At 43.0% G+C, this 22,542-nt stretch overlaps 1 protein-coding gene across 3 annotated transcripts in view; it reads right to left on the minus strand.

Moving 5' to 3' along the window:
• The window catches only part of LOC144370058 (putative serine protease 47), a 405,363-nt gene extending 382,821 nt beyond the window's left edge, over positions 1 to 22,542 (minus strand). For 2 of the 3 annotated variants that reach the window (XM_078030643.1, XM_078030642.1), the window contains exon 1: positions 22,382 to 22,525. The gene's annotated coding sequence lies outside the window, so the exon portion shown is untranslated. Of the gene's footprint in view, positions 1 to 842; positions 1,067 to 3,516; positions 3,588 to 22,381 lie in introns of all 3 variants that reach the window. The other variant, XR_013429978.1, reaches the window with a different exon arrangement.

A 22,542-nucleotide genomic window follows, 5' to 3' on the forward strand; every position in this document is an offset into this window, starting at 1 on the left:
GCCTAAATGGAGATCTGTCCCACCATGGGTCACCTCATAGGAAATTAAGAGATGCAGAGTCACACAACCCGAGGTCCTATAAAGGAGCACACTGGTATCTTCCTGCACTGTCGTGAGTCTTCCTCAATGGGTGCCATCCAGTCTTTAAGCCTCCCTTGGACTACAGAATCTCTTCCCTAAGTTTGTGACACAAAAGGGCAGTGGGTCCCAGCAGAACTTCTCTTTTAGAGAGAGCCACATGGGAAAGCAGAGGTGTTTAGCAAGGATGACCAAGACCCTCCACGTCACGGGCATCCTCCTGGCTTCCCAGCACCTTCTGTTGTCCTGCGAACTGTCCCAAACCAGGGCCCTCACACAGACCCCTTCATCCCTGGAGACTGAGCACCGCCGGCCCCTCAGCCCCAAAGAGGAGTCCTCAGCCAATATCCCCCTCTGATGCCAATCTAGGAAGTGAGCTACAGGTTGACACTCAACCCATGTAAGAAAAGACGCCCTATTCTGAGTCTCATCCCCAGGTCTCTGGAGAGTAACATGTGGCTCTGCTGCTTATTCCTACTGCCCAGCATCTGAGAGGAAGTGTCAGTCATCAGACCCTAGGGAAACAAGAAGAGGCATTGAAGACAGCAGGGTAAGTGTGTGGTATCTGGTGAGCCCAACCCTCAGGTAGGGTCTTGGGGAGATCTCACCCTCCCCACATCCTGCAAAACAAGGGGCAAAGATCCTTGTCACTCAGGACTGATCCTGATAGTCCTCACAAAAAGGAGGGCAAGGGGAGGGCACTGGGAATGTAGGAGGAAGGCAAAAGGTGGGTACTAGGATGGGAGAGGGAGAGAGGCGCATACCTGGGGCAAAGCTATACATCGTGGGACTTGACTGTCAGAATGAAGAACAATAGTTTAGTAGGAACATGTTCTCATGGCTGCTGCCTTCTGCGATGGAGTCTGTGCTACTCTGTGTGTGGGGTGAGGACTGAAAGGAGGAGGTATCTGCAGATTCCATTCCTCAGGGTGCACAGGTTCAGGGCCAAGCCCTTGCCTCCATATTTAGCCTACACCTTCCACTGATCCTGGAAGAAAAACAGATCAAAAGCTTAACAGAAACCCAGTCATCACCTGGGTCATACCTTTGACCTGATGCTGATGCTTGGCTTTTCTGTGTGGTTCAGGGCAGGGACATGAGAAGCCTGGAATAAGGGGATGGGAGGATACATAAAGGAATGTGCCTGGTTCACTAAGGCCCACATGGTTCAGTTCAGGTGCTAAGTGATGTTGGGTGTGCCTAGAACTGCTTTACATTTGGATTTGATCCCTCCTGGGACTGGATCAGGAGGTCCTGTTCACGTGACCTCAGTTAATTTAAGGGGCCTTCTCTACACATCCTCTCATTAATGGGGTCCCTTAAACGTCTGTTACCAACTGGCTGAGGGTTCATGCATCCACCTGGAGAGCAACCACAAAGAGGCAGAGTGCACCTCCCTTAGTGTTGGCAGCTCTGAGTGTCAAGGGACAGTGTCTCTCATATCTTAGAAATCATAGCCCTGAGAGTGAATGCCAGTGACCCCAGCTCCTAGTCCTAGCAGCTCTGCCACTGTGTTCCTGACAGGAGGAGCCAGCAGCTACTGACAGTTCCCTGGAACTCTTTCAACAGCCAGACCTAGCAGCTCTTAGCAGCTCTCCATTGCGCTCTGTCATTCCCTTTCATAACTGCCCTCAGGGTGAGCTGACCAGGCTGCTTTCACTGCCAGCAGCCTTTAAAGTGACCAGTTCTTAGTGCAACCAGCTCCACCTGCTCTACTTGAGTTAAAAGGCTTGAGTAGGTTATATGTACCCATCTACTTTAGGCCTCACTAGGAGTTATGCTGCACCACAGGGGAAGTGGTACAGGCACTTTTTGCATACGGAGATGGGGAAGGAAGCACATTTCCCGTTTTAAAAAAGAAAAGGTGGTCTCAAGCACATACAGTATCCTTCCAGATAACCATGGGTCTTCTCTGAGATATGGAAAGAGAAGAGGCTCCTAATCAGACAAGGAACAGCTGAAGCCATTCAAAATGGTGGTATCATCAAGAGACGTCTAGAATAGACCTGTGACCAAAGAAACATCTGTGTGGTAGTGACATAATTGGGGTTGACATGGATGCCAAAGACATGGAAGACAATTTTTCTTTTCTTTCCTTTCCTTTTCATTTTTTCTTTTTTGGCAGTACTTGGGATTGAACTCAGGATGTCACACATGGTAGGTGAGGAGTTTATCATTGACCCATAACCACAGTCCACTAAATTTTTCTTAGATGCCTCATGGACAGTGTTGTCTCTTTCTCTTCTGTCTCATTTAGAAGGAAAGCTGCTTTGGAGCCTTCAGTCTTCTGAAGCATTTTCTATCATTGGCCATGAAGATCGCATTCTTCATAGATAGCTGTTTTCTGATCCTGTGAAAGAGGCTAGATAGCCAGGCTGGACAAGTATTCAGCATGGCCGAGGCCTTCCTGCATAGGTGAACAAGGCTTGGTTTCTAGTGGAAGAAGTCATGGCACCCTTCGCAACTTCAACTAACAACATAATCAAGACACACTCCTCCTATTATCATGACTCCTCAGATGCCAAGCCAGACAGTCATCCTGCTGCTCACTACCAACAAGTTCCAGCAAACAGGGGAGTGATGGACCACATAAGTTGGAACATCAGTCAGCAATGAGATGAGCTGGGGCCAGCTGACCCATCACCCTGCAAGAGCCCCGCCTGCACACATGGGTGATGCCCACTGCAGAAGCACACTCCACACAGCCCTGCAGTTCAGACACACTATGAGCATGCACAATTCAATGAACTGAAGCTCAGGCTTCCCAAAGCATACAGGAAAACCAGAGTGGGATTTGGGGATAACCAATAGTGTTACTGCATTTCCAAACCCTAATTTTCCTAAATTGAGACCAGTAGCTTAGTATGATTCCAAAGCTTAATCAGCATAAGTGGGAACACAACCCAGTGACCCAAGGGTAATATAAACCACTACACTAGCACTCTTGGGCAGAGAAAGCCTGCTATCAGGTCCCCTCTTGCACTGCAAGGATTCTCTTCCTGTTCTTCAATAAATCCTACCATGAAACTCACTCTTCCTAGTCTGCAGAGTTCATTCTTTGAATTTGCAAGAAAGATCCCAGGAAGAAGGAATTGATGGTGAGCCACTGGTTCTGCATTAACATAGAAGGGTATAACCCACCACTTCTTAGCTGCAGAGATCTGCACCTTACACAGACTTCACCTGCCAGCAGAAGCAGAAAACCCCCAGTGTTCCCTGCTAACAGAAGTAGAGAATCAAGTTTCATCTTTCTGTGCCCAACCTGGAGCTTCTTGGGAAGGTTGAGTGAACCAGACTAACAAACTATCTCCCCATCTTTTTTTCTGGAGTTCTATAATCCCTTTTAGAAAGCTCTCTTTCAAAACTAATGGACGCCTATTACCCACTTAAAATCCAGTAATGTAGCTGTTGGTCTAAAGCCACAGGTGACAGACTTACTGGAGGAGGCTTGTTCAATCCCTTTCGTCACTAAGGGAGGAACGTTGGTCAAGCTCAGCTTCAGCTTCTCTCTGTGGAACACAACCAGGTCAGTAGATCAGTTAAGTGTCTGCTTCTTTCTTCCACTTTCAGACTGACTGGACCCAATGGTGGAGGGGTCCCTCACCCGGTGTATTTTGGATCCTAACACAAAGTCTTAGTCTCATACAAGGTCTTTGAAAAAGAGGTAACACACAAATCCCCAGAGAATGAGCCAGGTGGTCTATTTATCCTATTCTCTTCTCATTCTTTTAGTCTCTCTCTCACACACATGCACTGCAAACACCATGTAGATTCAGTTTTCTTATACCCGTTGAGACCCCAATTGTTTCAACAGAACCCATAGATAAAGTTTTGGGGAATTTTCAAGACCTTAAGCACCTGTTAGGACCCAAAACCCATGTTGTCGTTCGTGAGCTCTACCCAGAAAAAAAGGTCCCATTCTCTAGCTTTCCAAACCCTGCCAGTTCAAAGAAGAAAAAAAATGCACCCCAAACAAAGATTCTCAGGTTAATATAAGATCCAATATTTGTGACAAATAGAACAAAATTTTAGTGGCCCCAAGTATGAGTATGATGGCAAATAGGAAAGGCTAAAAACTTCTTCAGGGCACATGACCCTGAGGAACATGGCTCTCTCTTAGCATAATAACTGAGTTCCTCCAGGACATACAATCCTGTCCATAGTGCCTCCACCATGGAAGGCAAAACATTACAAAAACAAAAAAACAGGGTCTATCATTTTAAGAGGGAAGTGACACAGGAAAAAAATTTTGGATCATGTATTACTAAGGGCAACTAATCCAACCAGCATATAAAGACCTCAAAATGTGGTCACTTGTGTGTGGAGGTTCACACGTACTCTGAGTCCTCTGGTAAGAGCAACTGGCAGGATTGAAGGAGTGGTCACCCATGGTTTTCCAGTCCACAGGGAACTGAGGGATACCTCAATTTGACTAAGGCAATGGAGGGATACCAAGGGATGCCAACGAAGGGATGCCTTCTTCCCCCTTTGTCTTTCAGATGGGTAATACTCCATCTGGCGCAAGTACTCCTTAAGTAGAATTTTGAAAAACTGGGATTTCTTTGACACTCAAGTCTCTAAAGAAGCAATGTCTGATATTTTTCTGTACCCAAGCTTGGCCTGAAAATCAGTTGCAGAGTGGGGAAAAATAGCCCCCTTGGGGAAGTATAAACTATAATACCATTTTAGACTTAAACTTAGATGGTAAAATGGAGGAAAAAGATGGTCACAGGTACACTATAGTGTACAAGCTTTTTTGCCTGGAGGCACAACCCAAAATTATGCAACCAATGTAGATGAGATTCTTCACTCTTGCTGCACTAACTGGCCACAGGAAAGCAGTTTCTCCTAGAAGAGGATCAAATACAGTAAAGCCTTTTTCTAAGCCTTTATCCCCTCCTTATTCAGGGTTGGCAACAGAGCCCCAAAATCCTGAGGGAACATAAAACCAGGAGGAATGTATTCCAGCCTCCTTCCAATGGTACAGGTCACTTTTTCTCTGTAAGGCTTGGGACAAATTAAGACTGACCTAGGAAGATTATCAGATGACCCTGATAAATACACTGCAACATTTCAGGGCCCTAACCAAATTTTGATCTAACCTGGAAAGATATAATGTTGTTACTGAACTAAATCCTCTCTAGCTCTGAACGCTCTGTGGGTGAATGATATATAGTGCAAATCCCAGAAGACCTACTCCTTCCAAATGAAGCAGACTCAGAAGAAACAGGCAGTTCCCCAGAAGGACCACAAACAAGATGCAGACAGTCACATGGGGTAATGGCAGGGAAAGGACTTTCAGAACTGTGTGCTTGAGGGCTTAAGGAGAACTACTAAATCTCTAAATCATTCCAAACTCTCTCTGATAACACAGGGGAATGAAGAAACTTCCACAACCTTTTTTAAAAATTTTTAGTTGTAGTTGGACACAATACCTTTATTTTATTTATTTATTTTTATGTGGTGCTGAGAATCAAACTCAGTACCTCGAATGTGCTAGGTGAGTGCTCTACCACTGAGCCACAACCCCAGCCCCTTCCTCAACGTTTTAAAAAAGACTCGGGGAAATATTAATTAAACATATCTCAATGGACCCAAGTTTCCCAATGTAACAACTTAAAAAACAAATTCATAACTCAGTTACTGACATTATGAAAAGATTACAAAAATCAAATGTAGAAAAAGACACTGAAACTTTTTAGATGTCTCTTAAAAATTGACACTCATCATGGAAGGATTAGACAAACTGCAGATAGGGCAAAGGGGCGGGAGGGGATGGGAGGAGCCATGGGAGTAAGAAAGATGGTGAAATGAGATAGATATCATTACCCTAAGTACATGTATGAAGACATGAATGGTGTGAATGCAGTTTGTATACACCAGAGATATGAAAATTGTGTTCTATATGTGTAATATAAATCATAATGCATTCTTCTGACAATTATAATAAATTAGAAGAAAATTTAAACCAAAAAAAAGAAAATGATTGGATTCTGAGAGTCTTAACCTAATCAGTGCATTAATCCACTGATAGGGTTAACTTGATAGCAACTGCAGGCAGGTAAGGTGCAGCTGAAGGAGGAATGCTTTGGGGGTATATATTTTGGGCTTGTTGAGCACAGTTCTCTCTGCTTCCTGGTTCTGTGCTCACAGCTGCTTTCCTCCACACGGTCTTCTGCCATGATATTCTGCCTCACCTTACGGCCCCATAGAATAGAGTCAGTCATCTGTGGACTAAGATCTGTGAAACTGTGAGCCCCAAAATAAAATTTTCCTCCTCTAAAAAAAATGCCACTCATTCTTTTACAATTGAGACCAGGAGGAAGAGAAAGAAGAGGAGGAGAAGGACAGAAAGAAAGGACAAAAGAAAGGCAGCTGCCCTTTTGACACCTCTACAGAGGGCTAATTCCAAAGGAATTTGCCTTTCAAAGGAAAGGTCCTAGGAGTGGTATTGGTCCCACCATAGCCTGCTACAACGGTGGCCAAGAGGGACATTACAAAAAAAAGACTCCCCACAAAAGCAATGGAAGCAACCAGCACTCTTTCCTATCAGTGAAGGACTGCACTCAGAGGCAATGTCCCCAGTAGACTAATCCCTCACACCAAACAGTGCAACAACAGGACTAGTGGGCCCAGGGAATCCTTCTCAGGTTCCCAACGACTCAGACTGTCATTTCCACACAGGAGCCCAGGATGAATGTTACTGTTGAGGGAAGGGAAATAATTTCTGTCTCTACACTTGAGCCATTTTGCCTGTCCTCCTCTCAAACCCAGGCTCTCACACTATGACCACAAGAGGAGTCTCAGGAAAGCCTATGACTGGATATCTTGCCCATTCTCTTATCTTCTTTTGATATCATCTCTTCTAACATGTCTTTTTAAATTTTTTTGGTAGTTGTACATGGAGAGAATGTCTTTATTTGATTTATTTGTATGCACTGCTGAGAATCAAAACCAATCAGGCACCCGAGCTAGGCAAGGGCTCTGCCACCAAGCCACAGCCACACCCCTCTCACATGGCTTTTTGATAATGCCTGAAAGTCCAACTCTAATTGTGGAAAGAGATATTTTAAATTATCTAGGCACCACACTTCTAATGATACCAGAACTGGTACTATGTCTGCCCTTAGTAGAAATGGAGACTAACCCAGATGTCTGGGGTACATGGTGAAATAGGTGGAGATACAGGACCTGCTCCTGTCCAGATCTATCTCAAATATCCTGTCCTTTCCCCACCAAAACAGTATCCCCTGAAACCAGAAACTAAAAACTTATTGCAAGCTATAAGTTACAGGGCCTCTTAAGATGCTATAACAGGCCATGTAATATACTGTTGGGGAATGGAGACTAGTACAGGACCTCAATAAATAAAGGAGTGGTTTCCATATATTCAGTGATCCCCAATCCTTACACCTTATTATCCCAGATTCTTAAACATTCCAATTGGTTCCATTTTAGACATAAAAGGCATTTTACTCTAAACCTCTGCATAGGGATCCACAGTATTTGGTTGTTTTGAGGATGTCTCTGACAAGTCCATCCAATTGACCTTGACTGTTCGACCCCCTGCCTCAGGAAGTCCTGAGGCTGGCAGGCCAGCACCAAGGTGATCTGAGGCAAGCCAATTTGTCACTCTGCAGCAACCCAGTCTACATGAAGTGGGGTGCCCACTGTAGAACTTTTCCAAATGCTAATTATCATAAGTTTGGACAAACAGCATTGGTACTCCTTCCAATTCATAAAAACAATAAATAATTCTACTGAGAAAAAAATTAAGTTGAACAATAGCATTCCCAGATGCAAGACAGAATTTTGACTAGCAGTCCTGCATTTTAATAAATACTAAAGAAACTCATTTTAATAAATACTAAAGAAACCGTGCAATATGAAAGAAAATGTTACCAAGTGGTCAATTTCACCTGGTGAAATAAAGAGTAACAACTGACATATTAAGACGTCATAAAATACATGGATACTTTTTTCTCTTTATGAATTCAAGACATATAAGGATGTATGAATTTTTTAAGCGTTTTGGTGATGGCTTTTCATGATAGATAGTTGCTGGCTCAGGGTGCCAGGGACATTATGGGGAGTGCTGCTAATGCAACAATCTGAGAGCCACTGGCACTCCAACCTCAGAGCTGCTAATACTAAGGGAGCTAGTTGTACTTTGCCTATTCATGATTGCATCTAAATGGACCCAAAGAAGCCTAAGATATGTGAGTATCTCCTCTCCTGATGCTAATTCTGAATTTCCTTCCTGCCCCATATATACCGGGACATGTGGGTTTTAATGCTTAGTGGGTGAGCAACATGCAGAAAGGGCACAAATGGAATGACTTCCTCTGTAAGCAGCCAAAACAAGTGTTCATGCAGGTTTACTCATCTGAGAGTTTTTCAGTTCTTCCAAATAATGTTCCCTCTGCATATCACCACGTGAGGCTACATCTGCCTGGAACAGGCCACATTTTCTTGCAGCAGTGCACTTTGTGGTTAGTTTTGAATCTGAGCTGCTGAGCCTTCTTTTGCACATCAACAATACTGCCTGATTCACTTTTCCTTGTTCTTTGGACTGAGGCTCTATTATATCTTGCAATTCGTATTTACACTTTTAGTAGTTATTCTTACTTCATGAAAGTAACTATACATACATATGTATACATGTGTGTGCAGTTATATGTGTGCACATTGGCATATATGCATATTTTTATTCAAATTACTAGTGTAACATTTTTGCTGATTATATATCGAATGATATTCTCCATAGAATGGTGATTTATGGGGTGGAATTTATTTCTAGTTACCGTGGGTATGCCATGGGATCAGGGAGAGTGAATAAGGAATAACTATAGGAATTAAGAAGACTATGAGAAGATATTGATCAAAATGGCCCCCACTGCTATTTAAGTGGTTTGGGAGTGAGGAAAAACATTATGATCCAATAATGGATGTCAGAGACTCATGAAGAACCAGAAATTATGGTGTTATAAAAAAAGTACAAGAAAGGATACATCACAGCCAAGGAACACTGGCAGCAAAGCAAGAGCAGCAGGAACACCCAACCACTGCAGATGGAAGGGCAGCTCTATAGGAAAGAGAAACACAGAAAATAAATTTTGTGCGTAAACACATGTAGAAGGCAGTCTGAACTTAGCTACTGAGAACAAACAACAGGCTGGTGTTTGAAAAGTGTTCCACATTTCTCGGTGCTTGAATGTGCACCTAAACCTGAGGCTGAGATCCAGCTTGATGTGGTGATGCTGGATCTGGCACAAGTGAGAACCCAAGAGAGCACAGCAAATATTTCCACATAGTCCTATCCCCTTCCTAACTTTTGGCCTATGATAAAAAAAAAAAAAAAGGATCTTGCCTCACAATGGGGAGAGGTGGGGAACTGAGATTGATTAAATGTTAGACTAATTGTTGTGATTCCTAAATCACCTCTCAAAGCCTAGGGAAAGTCAGAAAAGAAGATGATATGTCCCACCTCCTTCCAGCACATGCACTGAGTCTCTAGGAAGGGGTGGTATAAAAGAGGTTTTCAGGCAGGAATGGAGTGAAACTCTGCACACAGGCTTCCCTAATAAGTTTGATCAGCCATGGGCAGAGGTGACAACAATCCATGCAGAGTGTCTAAAATCCCAGAAAAATAGTCTCTTAATTCCAGAGCCTCAGCCAGAAAGCAAGCACACACACCAACTCCAAAAAGTTTTCAGGGAGCAACTAGCAGTGTTCCCGTTTCCTCCGTTGTGAACTGCAGAGTAACTGGGAAGTACAGCCATGATTATTTCTGTGCCTATGTCCTCAGTGTTTCTTCCATTTTCCCACTAGTAAGTCTTGAATCCTCTACAGCCCAAACTTAAATCAGTAAGAGAAACGCTGACCAGAGAGTCCTGTACTCTTTCATGGAAATTTTCATTTCTTTAATACTTAGTATCTCAACCCATTCATGAACATCATTCCCATTATTCACTTTGATCAGTAGACATGCAGAGAACATGCTCAAAAAGTTTTGGGCTTTGTAAAAGTTTAGGGCTTTGCTCTGAAGTGGTTTCAGTTACTAGGAATTAGTGCCTTTTCTCAAAGTGGTGCTAGTTATAAGTAGCTAAGGTTCACACTCTGAGGAAGAATTAACACTTAGGTATTTGCCCAGTCCAGTTCCCTTAGAAAAGATAAAACATCTGAGTATCGGAGACAACATTTGGCTTTTGGTTCTTGGGGGTTGGCTTATTTCACATAGCATGATAGTCTCCAGTTCCATCTATTTACTGGCAAATGCCATAATTTCATTATTCTTTATGGCTGAGTAATAATCCATTGTGTGTATGTACCACATTTTCTTTATCCGTTCATCTGCTGAAGGGTACCCAGGTTGTTTCCATAGCTTAGCTATTGTGAACTGAGATGATATAAACATTGATGTGGTTGCATCCCTGAAGTACGCTGATTTTAAGTTCTTTGGGCATATGCCAAGGAGTGGGATAAATGTATACTCCATGTATGTATGATATGTCAAAATATATTCTACTGTCATGAATAACTAAAAAGAAAAAATAAACAAATTTTAAAAAGAGAAAATAGCTCGATAAAAAGTCCCTTGTACCTGGGCTATTATCCCAGTGGCTCAGGAGGCTGAAGATGAAGATGGCTGAAGATTTGAGTTCAAAGCCAGTTTCAGCAAATTAGTAAGCCCTAAGCAACTCAGCAAGACCCTGTCTCTAGAAAAAATATTAAAAAGGGCTGGGGATATGTCTCAGTGGTTAAGCAAGGGGTTCAATCCCCAGTAACCACCCACTCTCAAAAAACTACCTTGTATAATAGAAGAAATATCCATCCCAGCAGATGCACACAAATGTAAATGAGAGAGGGAGCTAAAAACATGGTATTCAGACAAGGTGGGGAGCTTGACTTCTGCGATTCCATGTACAAATATCTGATGGGCCAGACCCCATGTGGTGAAGCATATGAACAGCACATGATCAATATCCTAATTGGAGGGTAGCAGGGACCATGACCACCAATTCTCACTCTGATTAGATGTAGAAATTCCCCACTCTAAAAATCACCAGCCAATAGCTTTAAGGGTTACTCCAGCAATACCACATAAATGTGTAGGCAGCAGCAAATCAGCTGTAACACATTTGGGACTCCCACCCTGTGAAAGCTGTACTTTCTCTCTGTTTAAATTAAAGAAATTAATTCTCTCACATTACTCTACCCTCCATCATCCATGGGTCTCATTCTTCAGATCTGCAAGACAAAGAACCTACATCTCACTATGTCACAGATTTGGGGACTCATCTTGAATCCTTGGAAGGGGAAGTAAAACAAACAGAACTGTCACTTGAGTTTTCTGGAGTTTTATACTCCTTTTAGAGGGGGAAAAACCTATCTCTGTCCAAAAGAGGAATACTGGGTACCTGTCAGCCAATTAAAAGCCATGAGTGTGGCCTCCAGTGTAAAGACACTGATAACAGGCTTACTGGAGAAGGCTTGCTCAACTTCCTTCATCCCTGATGGTGAAATACTGGTGAAGTTTTAATTCAGCTTCTCTTTGCAGAACACAAACCAGCTTGAATTGCCAACTTCAAGTGTCTGCTTTTTTTTCATTTTGTAACTGACTTGGTCCAATGGTGGAGGGTGCCCTCACTTGATTGATGCATTTTCTCAGATCCTGAGACAATGTCTTGGTCTGATCTGGTCTTTGTGAAAGAGATGACCCACTAATCCCCAAGAGTGTTAACCAAGTGGTCTGTGTCTCTTTCTTTACTTCTATGCTGGAAATTCCTCTCCTCACCCCTTCTCGTGCATTAGTATACCCAGGTACCTTGATATGTTCCTCCGAATTCCAACTATTTCACAAGGACCTGTAGATAAAGCTATGGGTAATTCTTGAGTCCTTGAGATACTTTTAGAGCATAAACCTAGATCATATTCCTACTAACCACCTCTAGGGCAGGGGCCAATTTGGAAGGTTCTGGCCTCAATTCTCTAAGAGCTCATAGGCTAGACCCTAAGACCCAAGGTATAATACAAATAGTCAATATGCCTTTTCCGGCAGAAGGGACATGATTGTTTTTTCTCCTTAATTGGGGACATCACCCAGAGCATTATCTGGCCTGCCTCCCTGTCCAGACCACAGAGGGGGCAGGGAGCATGGGGAGTTGGGGCTTGTTTTGTTTTGATGAAAATGTTTTGTCTTGTGTGGCAAGAGTGGTGTTCAGGAATTATGTAAGGATTGTTTCGGGATGTGAATTTGAGAAAGGACAGCAGCAACCAGGAAGTTTCTGGAAGATAAATCATTTGGTATGGCAAGAGAGTACAAAGCTAAGGATTTAAACAAGTTATAGCATGTCTAAGAAAGTTGCAGATGGCTCTTGCAAGGTAAATTTCATTCAGTTTTTGTATGTGATCAAGTTGTGTCTGTTGGGTTTTTTGTTTTTGAGGAGAGTGGTCTTAGGGGGTTGAGAGTCACACCTATTTTTGAGTCTTTTGAATGCTGCTTCATGGCTGGTTGCGGTTTTGGTTGCTGCAGTATGGTTTACGCCCTATGTGTGTATGGCTGTAGGTCACATACATCTGGGAGCTGGGTGTGTTTGTCTGTGATCTTTGAGTGCTGATGTAGGGCTTTATGGAATGGGGACATACATGGGCTTGGTACAGGAAGGAGGGTGGCATTGCTTGTGTTAAGCCAAAATGGGCTCTCGGGGTTTTTTGCAAGTTTTCACCTTGGTCCTTGGACGGAGCTCTTGAGAGCACGTGTTTGGTTCTTGGGTGTGTGCATGTTTCTGGTCACCTATCCTTGGGGTGCCAGCTCTACTGTGATAGTGTAAGCTGACAGTTGTTTGGCCAATTATGTTGTCACATGGGGGAAACTGGAGCAGGTGTGGGCTATTATTCCTTGGGACATGGTTTGCCTGAGTGGTGGAATTCTAGTGGACATAGGAGGTTGTGTTGATGAGAGTAGATTGGTGTTTTGAGAAGACCTTGTTGATCTGATGCATGGAGGGTTGGATTCTGGTTTGTGCAGTGCACTGATGTTTCACCTTAGAGAAGCTATTAAATAACTTCACCATACTGAGTTAGGAATAATTCTCCCTCCAAAACTATCAATATATTGGTAGGCTCAACACAGTTTGCGTAGGGTTTACTGTAACCGACAGGAAATCATAGGATACAGAACCATGCTGACAAAAGTGACTAATCCACTAGGCCACAACCCTCTCCCATGGTTGCTCACGAGAAAGGGAAGGAACACCAGTTTACACTCCATGAGGAGACAAAGGAAGTAACAGGGGATGCCTTGTTCTTCCCTTCTTTTTTGTCATACGGATGGAAAATACTCCCTCTGCTATATGTTAAACAGTTGAGATCAGTTTGATCCACAAGCTCTAAAAAAAGAAATGCCTGATATTGTTTTGCACCTAAGCCTGGCTCAAATATAAGCTGGAGGATGGGATAAAATGGCCTCCAAAGGGAAACAAACTATAACACTAACTCACAGCTAGACTTGTTTTTTATAAAAGGGAGGAAAATGGATAAAGAAAATGTGGTATATTTGCAGAATGGAGTTTTACAAACAGAAAGAAGAATAAAATCATGGCATCTGCTGGCAGACAGATTGAACTAGAGAACATCATGCTAAGTGAAATCAGTCAGGTCAGGTTGAATATTCTCTCTCACTTGGGGAAGCTAAAAAAATTAGAAAAATAAACGCAAATCCCATGAAAATAGAAAAAATATAAGAAGAATGGAAAAGGGGGAAAGAAAAGGAGGGAAGAAGGATGGCATAAGGAAGGAAAGGTGCAATGAAATTGACCAAATTATGCCACATAAACATATGAACAAACCACAGTGAATTTCAACTTTATGTGTACCTAAAGGTACAAATTTAAAAAGATACACATGTACAGAAGGCAGATGAGTAGATTAAAGGAGCGGGGGGGGGGGGGGAGAAGGAATGCAAAGAGAAGTACTGAGGACTAAAGAGGCATGAATTATATTTGTCATGTCAAATATAATTTATATAATCATGTCAAAGTGAACCAAAATCTTACATAAAACTATCATGCACTAACAATACCATTAAATTTTAAATAAAAACTTTAAGTTCAGAAAAACAAAAAAGATATAGAGAGAGAACTTACAGCATAGGTGAAAATGCTTGCCATCTACTCTTCTTTTTTAATATTTTTTTAGATGAACACAATATCTTTATCCATTTATTCATTTATTTTTGTGTGTTGCTGAGGATCAAACCCAGTGTCTCATATGAGCTAAGCAAGTGCTCTACCACTAAGCCACAACCCCAGCCCTTGCCACCTACTCTTCAGACAGATGATTAGTATCCAGAATATATTAGGAACTCAAAAAATCAACACCAAATTAATAAATAGCACAACAAGTAATCAGAGAAATGAAATAAACACATACTTCTTTAAAAAGCAATGCAAAGGATTCTGCACATAGCAAAGAAAATAGTTGTAAGAAGAGGCAGCTTACATAAAGGGACAAGTGACCCATATATGAAAAAAAATGTATGAGTTATTTAGCAATAAGGAAATGCAATTCAAAACTACACTGAGATTTCATCTCACCCCAGGTAGAATTGCAGCCATTGAGAATACAAATAATATATGCTGGAGAGAATGAGGGTGGGAGGGGATGAGAACAATTTTATATCCTTAGTGGGACTGTAAATTGGTACAAGCACTAGGGAAGGAATCACCATACGACTCAGCTACACAACACCTTGGTATCTACCACAGAGAAGTAAAGTCAGCCTATCAGTGACAAGGGCACAGTCAAGTTCACAGCAGCACAATTTACAATAGCCAAACTATGGGAACAGCCCAAGTGTTTGCCAATGGCCGAATGGATGAAGGAAATGTATATACATCAATAATGGAGTTATTAACCATAAAAATGAAATCCTATCATCTGCAGGAAAACGGATGGAACATAAGAACATTATGTTGAAACTAAGAAAGTCAAGGGTCATATGCTTTCTCTCAAATGTGGAAGCTAGAAAGGAAGAAGGGAAAGAAAGCTTGAGTGACCTCATGAAAAGCAAAGGGAGGCCAGTAGAGTAGAGGAAAGGGCTCAGGGGAAGGGAGAAGGGAAAGAAAACACTGGGGAATCAATGATATCGACCACATAAAATCCTCTACTTTAAATAAAAGAAATCCACCTATAATAGATAGAAAGGAGAAGAATAAACATATATGAAAGGACAAAAAAATACCCAGCGTAAAGCAAACCCACACACCATATAGGTTCATGTTCTGTGTCTTGTGAGGCTGCATTACAGCTCTTTCACGTTCCCTCTCACCACCCCTGAATTCCATAATCCAAGTGCTATGGATACTTTTGCTTCTTTTCCATCTTCACTTCCTGATTTGGGACCATACCTTGGAGACCTTCTTTGGTCTTAGCCATCACCTTGACACTCCTAGACTTCTCTGATGCACGATTTGTGAGAAATCCCCTCTTGACCTTTGTCTAGGTTTCATCCCTTTAGATACTCTTTTGAACTTCCTGGAGCTTTGCAAAAACCCAGTGATCACCCTGTGATCTACGGCATAGTTATAGAAGTATAGGGCTTCTTAAGGAGGACTCCTTATTCAAATTACTGGGAGACGGCAACTTCCCCATTATTTACAGGACCAACTCACAGCAACACTACTGGCTATTTGATCTACTGCACAAGGACATACGTCCCTTTGTCACTTGGCTTCACAGGGGTTTTTTCAGAGGCTCATTACTGATGGCAAGACCTACAAATTGACAAGGTGAGGGATGCAAGGTCCAGATCAATACATCAAAGCATCCACATCTGATAGTTGGCCACACAATGGAGGAAAGCAGACACAGTTCACTGAAGGGACTCAGAAAGTTGCCAGAGATATCTGGCAGTGAGGCAGAAGTAAGGGGACACCCCACCTTCTGCCTGTACAGTGTGAAACTCATTAGATAGCACAAAAAGAAATGCTTCAATTACCTCTGAGTCAGTTCCTTTCATTCTTTCCTTTAGGGGCCAGTATCACAATATGGGAGCCTCACTTTCAACACAAGGGAGTACCCCCTTTACACTGTAGTCTGAAACAATGGGATGATTTTGACCCTGATGTCCTCAGGCAAAAGTGCTTCATTTTCTATCATAATATTGCCTGGACAAATTATAAGATGGGATATGGGGAACCATATTTAGGCACCAAAATGGTGGCCTAAATTACATCATACAATTGGATTTTTTTCTGCGAATGATCATGCCAATGATCTGAGATTCCACATGGGACAAGACTTCATGGCATTTTATCAAAATCCAGACTGACACTGGGAGACAAGGAATGATTTTTAAGACTATGGAAAGCCAGATCATCCCTTGCTGACAGTTCCTATTGTCTCACCAGGGGAGGCTATAGCTCATAATAACAAAGAGGATCCCCTGGCATTCCTCTCTATGTCCCAAAGTACTCTCAAATGTCTTAGCAGGGCTGGGGATGTGGCTCAAGCTGTAGCGCACTCTTCTGGCATGCGTGGGGCGCTGGGTTGGATCCTCAGCACCACATAAAAATAAAGATGTTGTGTCCACTAAAAACTAAAAATTAAATATTAAAAAATTATCTCTCTCTCTCTCTCTCTTTTTAAAAAAAAATGTCTTAGCAGCTACTGTCAGTCCTCGACATCATACCCAGAGAAGAGCCTTGTACCATCCAATGCCCAAATCTTTGGTTCCAACACTCCTGCCCAAAAAGGAGGGGACCAAACTGAGTGAAAATGTAGATGACCTGCAAATAATCCAAAGAAAGACTTGACAATTGCTCAGAAGTTTCCTCCTGCTTTACCAGTAATTTTCAAACACTCATTCTTGCCTTCAATCTCAGGTGGAGGGATATTTATTTAATCTCTCTACCTGCTGCACCACAGATGAGCACAGCAATAGGAAGGAAAAGTTATATTACAAACATGTTCATGGGCTGGGGTTGTGGCTCAGTGGTAGAGCATTTGCCTAGTATGTGTGAGGCACTGTATTCAATCCTCAGCACCACATAAAAATAAAACCAAAAAATTAAAAAATATATTTTTAAAAAAATCAAATCATATTCATCATGAAAAATTCAAGATTACCTTGGGAAGGGAAGAAAATCCTGTGGATTCCATACATGTCTTAATTAGATCTTTAGCAAGTACACCAATCTAGACCTGATCTCCCTTTAGGGACAAGCCCTTTATTGCTCAGTCTGTCACTGATATCCAGAGAAAACTCCAAAAGCTTCAATTGGAACTTGGGGCTCCTCAAAATCAGTTGATTTGACTTTCTTTGTCTTCAATAACATCTGCTAAGGAAAAAGGAGGGATGCTCGAAAGGCCCAAATGTCCCACTCACAATCAGCCGCACCTCCAGTAAAAGCCTACCACTTGACAGGTCAGGATTCAGTCCTCATGAAGGAAGCAACTGAAAGCAGAGTAGCTCCAAATGCAAGGGAAGTGGACATTTGGCACCCAAGTGCACAAGTCTAACACCCACCTGTGCCCCACACTTTATCTGTGTATAAGGATGACCCTGTCAACTGACACTGAAAGGTGAACTTGGCCCATTCCCACTAAGAAAAGGGTTGAAAACACAACATCTGGACCCTTCAAGAAGACTGGAGAGAGGGCTGGAGTTGTTGCTCAGTGGCAGAGCGCTCACCTAGCATGCATAAGGCACTGGGTTTGATCCTCAGCACCACATAAATGTAAAATAAAGATATTGTGTCCACCTAAAATTTAAGAATATTTTTTTATTAAAAAAAGAAGAATGGAGAGTCTAATGGAAGAAAGAAGCCCCTAACAACCATTCCCAGTTCACATGAGGAAACCCTGGGTAGTTCTTGAGGTGTCAGATAAGTCAGTGCAGTTCCCTGTGGACACTTGCTACATCCTGACATCCTATGCTGCTACTCTCAATTTCAGAAGTACGACTGGTATAGGAGTAAAATCACAATTCATACTGTTTCTTTGGTGGTTGATCCAAAGTCTGACACAGTGGAATCCCATGACAAGCCCTGAATGGACAACTGATGCAGATTTCATTAAAGGGAACAAGTTATTCATACAAAAGACAATATTCCCTAAGGCTCTCAGAAGCACTGCATGGATTAAGAGCCACTGCATGTATATCTTCACAGTATGGCATTATAATTCCTTGTCAGTTATCTTGCAATGCCTCAATTCCTCTGGGCCTAAACCAAATGGGGACTGTAGATTATTCCAGGATTTAAACTTGGTCAACAAGGCAGTGATCTTCCTCTGCCCCATGGTAACAAATACACCTTGCTGTCCCAGGTTCCATCTACCACTCAGTGGCACACTGTCCTTGATCTCAAGGGGGCTTTCTACTCTATACTTCTGCATCCCACTCCTAAAACTCTTTTGCCATTGGATGGGGAGATCCTGAGACACACACTCTAAACAACTTATCTGGACATACAGCCCCCATTTCTTTGTATGGGTACTTATGGATTCAAAACTGGCTAGAACTGCCCTTCAGTATGTAGATGACATCCTCACCTGTAACCTGAATAAAGACAACTCTGATCAAAATACGATTCAGCAACTAAACTTCCTAGCACAATGGGTTTACTGGGAATCTAAACTCTGAATCAGGCCACAAAACAAAAGATTACTTAGGATATATTCTATTGGGGAGGAGGGTACCTGCAAAAAAGAACCCAGGGGTATTTAACCCCCAAGCAACATCCCCACCCCTTTTTTATGTTGAGACAGGGCCTTGATAAGGCCTTGTTGATGAGGTTGCATATGCAATCAACTGGAAAGACAGGGGAATGCTTACTGCAAAAAATTCTCCTACTAAACGAATGACAGAAAATCTAAAATTACCAGGGGCATTCCACCTCCCCAAACAAGTAGCTGTAATCCATTGCAAAGAACATTAAAAAGACCTGGTTTCCCAGGGAAAATGCCATGTAGGTTAGTAAGAAAAAAAAGGACAACACTCTAATCCCCTACCAAGATGCCCTTGTAGGTCCTGACCAGCCCTGAAGCCTCAGGATTCCACAAGGAAGGGTTGCCTGACATCCAGCAGCAAACACTACCTAGGGCACAAGTGGTTCTGGGGTAGAAGTTCTGCAGACGTGTGGCAGCCTCACATTGTGGAGGCTGGTGTCTTCATCCACTGCTTAACCTCAGAGAAGCCAACTTCATCCAGGTGCCCAGCTGATTCTCGGGGCACTGCCATGGGAGGGCTTCTCCCGTCTCACCTCCTGTCCAGGAAATGACACAATTTTATGCTTGCTGACCATCTCAAATAGGAAACCTAATAAAATATTTCTGTTTTGTCAGTCAGGTCCATCCATCTTGCAACTGAAATGCCTGGATCACACAAACGCTGAAGAGGAAACTACCTGCTTAAGGATATCCATTTACCTGAATGGATATCCACAACTACCTGAATGGATATTCACACGAGGAAGAGTAAGGAATCGACATTCATGAGGGTTTGGGGCCCTGAAGAATAAACTAACCCAGTCAGAAGCAATGTAGTAGATAACAATGACCACGGTCAATGCATGTGGTCAATGCATACACACAAGGATTCCTGACGCCCCCCTCACAATACACATAGAATTACCAACACCTGAACTCATTGTTGACTGAGTTATGTATACTTCACACAGATAACTAGTCATACATTCTGAAAACGCACACACACACACACACACACACACTCTAGAGGTGTGCAAGTAAATGCCTAATACAGTGTTATCCAGGGGGAGGTAGAAAGTCTTGACTTTTAGTTTATGAGGTGTGTCTATCCAACCAAGACTAATTCAACCTAACAACCAGATACCACTAAATACAAACCCAAAAAGGGATGAGCCCCATCAATTACCACAACTAGTTCCAGCCATCTCCGGCATACAAAGGAATTCCTACAAGCAATTTGTCTTCTCTGGAATACAAACTACAATACACAAAACCCCTACACAAAAAAATTATATCTCCAGCAATAAATATTCCTCATTGCTTCCGAATATACATACGACTGCTAACTGCACCCTAAACAGATATAACTCCTGTTATTACATGAACTTTTACAGAAAAACACCCTATTCACCTTAAATGCTCAAATATACCACATACACATACAACATGAGCTGGAGACATGCCTGTAAAACCAACATACTGCTGCTATACCCACAATGAATACCCTACATGGCAGAGACTCTAGAAAACCAACAAGTACACAGACACTTGTCTCATGCATACCCAAAAAGACACACATGAAATCCCACACTTGTAAAATACATTTTTCCACAACACTTAAACACACAATGTATACAATCTATTTCCAAGCACACAATGAACCTCCCACATCTGCCAAAATGCACACCCCAAGAGATCCATGAATTCAAAGACATGCAGCCACCAACAACATATATTTCTCTAACACATGAGACTAAACACAAATACCAGGACCACTCATTCATGAAACCTCACCTAAAACTTCAAGGATTACATTCACCATACAAACAACTCCTGAGCATCCTGTATATGCACAGACTTTAAATACACATTTCTCAGTTGTATACAAATAAGTTTCTACTCAATGCACACATAGCCTAAGAAATTACACATCAAAACTGCCATGTCCCTAAATACACATACACCTAAATACTCTTCCTTCTCATAACTATGGATGTTACATGCAATAAACACACACATATGAGCACCTCTAGGGTGTGGTAGTTAATATAATATCCATATACATTTACCTCTCCACAGGCATTACACCTCTATACAATTCCCCAACATACACAAATACCCAAATATTCCCAAAGAGACCCGATATGTATACTACCATCATACACAAGATCACAAATTGCCAATACAAAGAAATAACTGTTCATCTTCCAAAATGCAGAATCCTAATAAATCCATATCACAATCATAAATATTAATCCTACTACTCCACAAATGTGCACACAATCCGGCCAGAGACACTCAAGTATATATACATGAATATGAATATGGAAAATAAAAATAAACCCACATAAACAAACAGCATGTCCTGAATATAAAAATACTCATACATTTCCCAATTATATCAATCATCTTGCAAACCCAGAGAAATATACCCAAACACAGTCCTTAACACTGCCCAAATGTACGCCCACACATATTTATTTCCAAACTTCCCATGGTGCATGCACACTTCCCAGCATTCATGAGCCAAACAAACAAAAGAACAAAGAAAAAAAACACAGGTGAAATATTACAAATCCCAGTTTCCAAACACTTAACCTGCACTCCCAGTGTTTATGCTCATTACTTTTCACAGCCTCCAAACACACCCAACCCTACACAGTCTCACAAAAAGTCAAGATTTCCCTTAATCTCAAATAGCCCCACTTCTGAATACGTAGCAGATTGTCATTGGTCAGTCGAAAACACTACCACCCCAACACTCTGAATACACATGAACACACTGGGGACACCACCACCTGACAGAAGGACAGAGAAAACCACTCGTGCCCTCTGAACTCCTACCAACCATAGAGGACCAGCGCAGCGTCTCATTTTCTTGCACAAGTTACTACCCCTTGATCCTCCTGCCCATCAAGACGGAAGGAAAATTTCGGGCACCCAGAAAGAGCCACAAGGGCCCCCCAACAGCCCCCCACCACGCTGAGAGCACATCCTCAGTGTCACTGCGCAATACACGAGCACCACACATTAATAATACAACAGGAGTCTCTTTATTGCACACGACTTGGGGTCACACCGTTCTCCCGTCACCATTCAGGTGCTCTGTCCCCCAACAGCCCACCTACGAGGGCCGTCAATCACGGTGTGACCACAGGGGACCCAGCACACTCCGCTCAGTGTGTTCCCTTCTGCAAAGTCGCTAACGTCACGGGAAACGCGCGTCCTTCAGCCTAACAACCCTGATGCCAGCTGACGGTGTCCCCAACATTCAGAGCTTTCACAGCGACAAGGAGACGACCTTCACCACTTCCTCTGACACCGACAGGAGCCGCGGACCTGCTGACCAGGACCGCGCTGCTCAGGCACCGCACAGGTGCCCCGGAGCCCGGGCCCCACACAGGCTGCAAGGGTCACGGAGGGACGGCGCCCCAATGTGGGGGCCGCACTGGCCAACGGCCCCTCACTTCGGGGCCTGGTGCGGGCGGCCCACGTCCAGGGGAGGCCAGGACGGCGCTGCCCGGCGAGGCACAGGGGCCAGAGGACCAGGAAGGGACACCTTGGGGACGGGAGAGGCTCGCGGGTCCGGTACCTCGGGCCTCTGGGACTGAGTCTGGACGCCGCCTCGGGAGCCCTGCCGGCCGTTGGGAGCCCGCCAACCGCGCTCGCGCCTGCGCCTTGCCCCGCTGCAGCCCCAACGGACGCTGGAGCAGTTGGAGGGCGACCAGAGAGCATGCGCTTCCAGCCAAGCAC

This window comes from Ictidomys tridecemlineatus, chromosome 13, assembly GCF_052094955.1.
Source record: "Ictidomys tridecemlineatus isolate mIctTri1 chromosome 13, mIctTri1.hap1, whole genome shotgun sequence".
NCBI classification, from domain to species: domain Eukaryota; kingdom Metazoa; phylum Chordata; class Mammalia; order Rodentia; family Sciuridae; genus Ictidomys; species Ictidomys tridecemlineatus.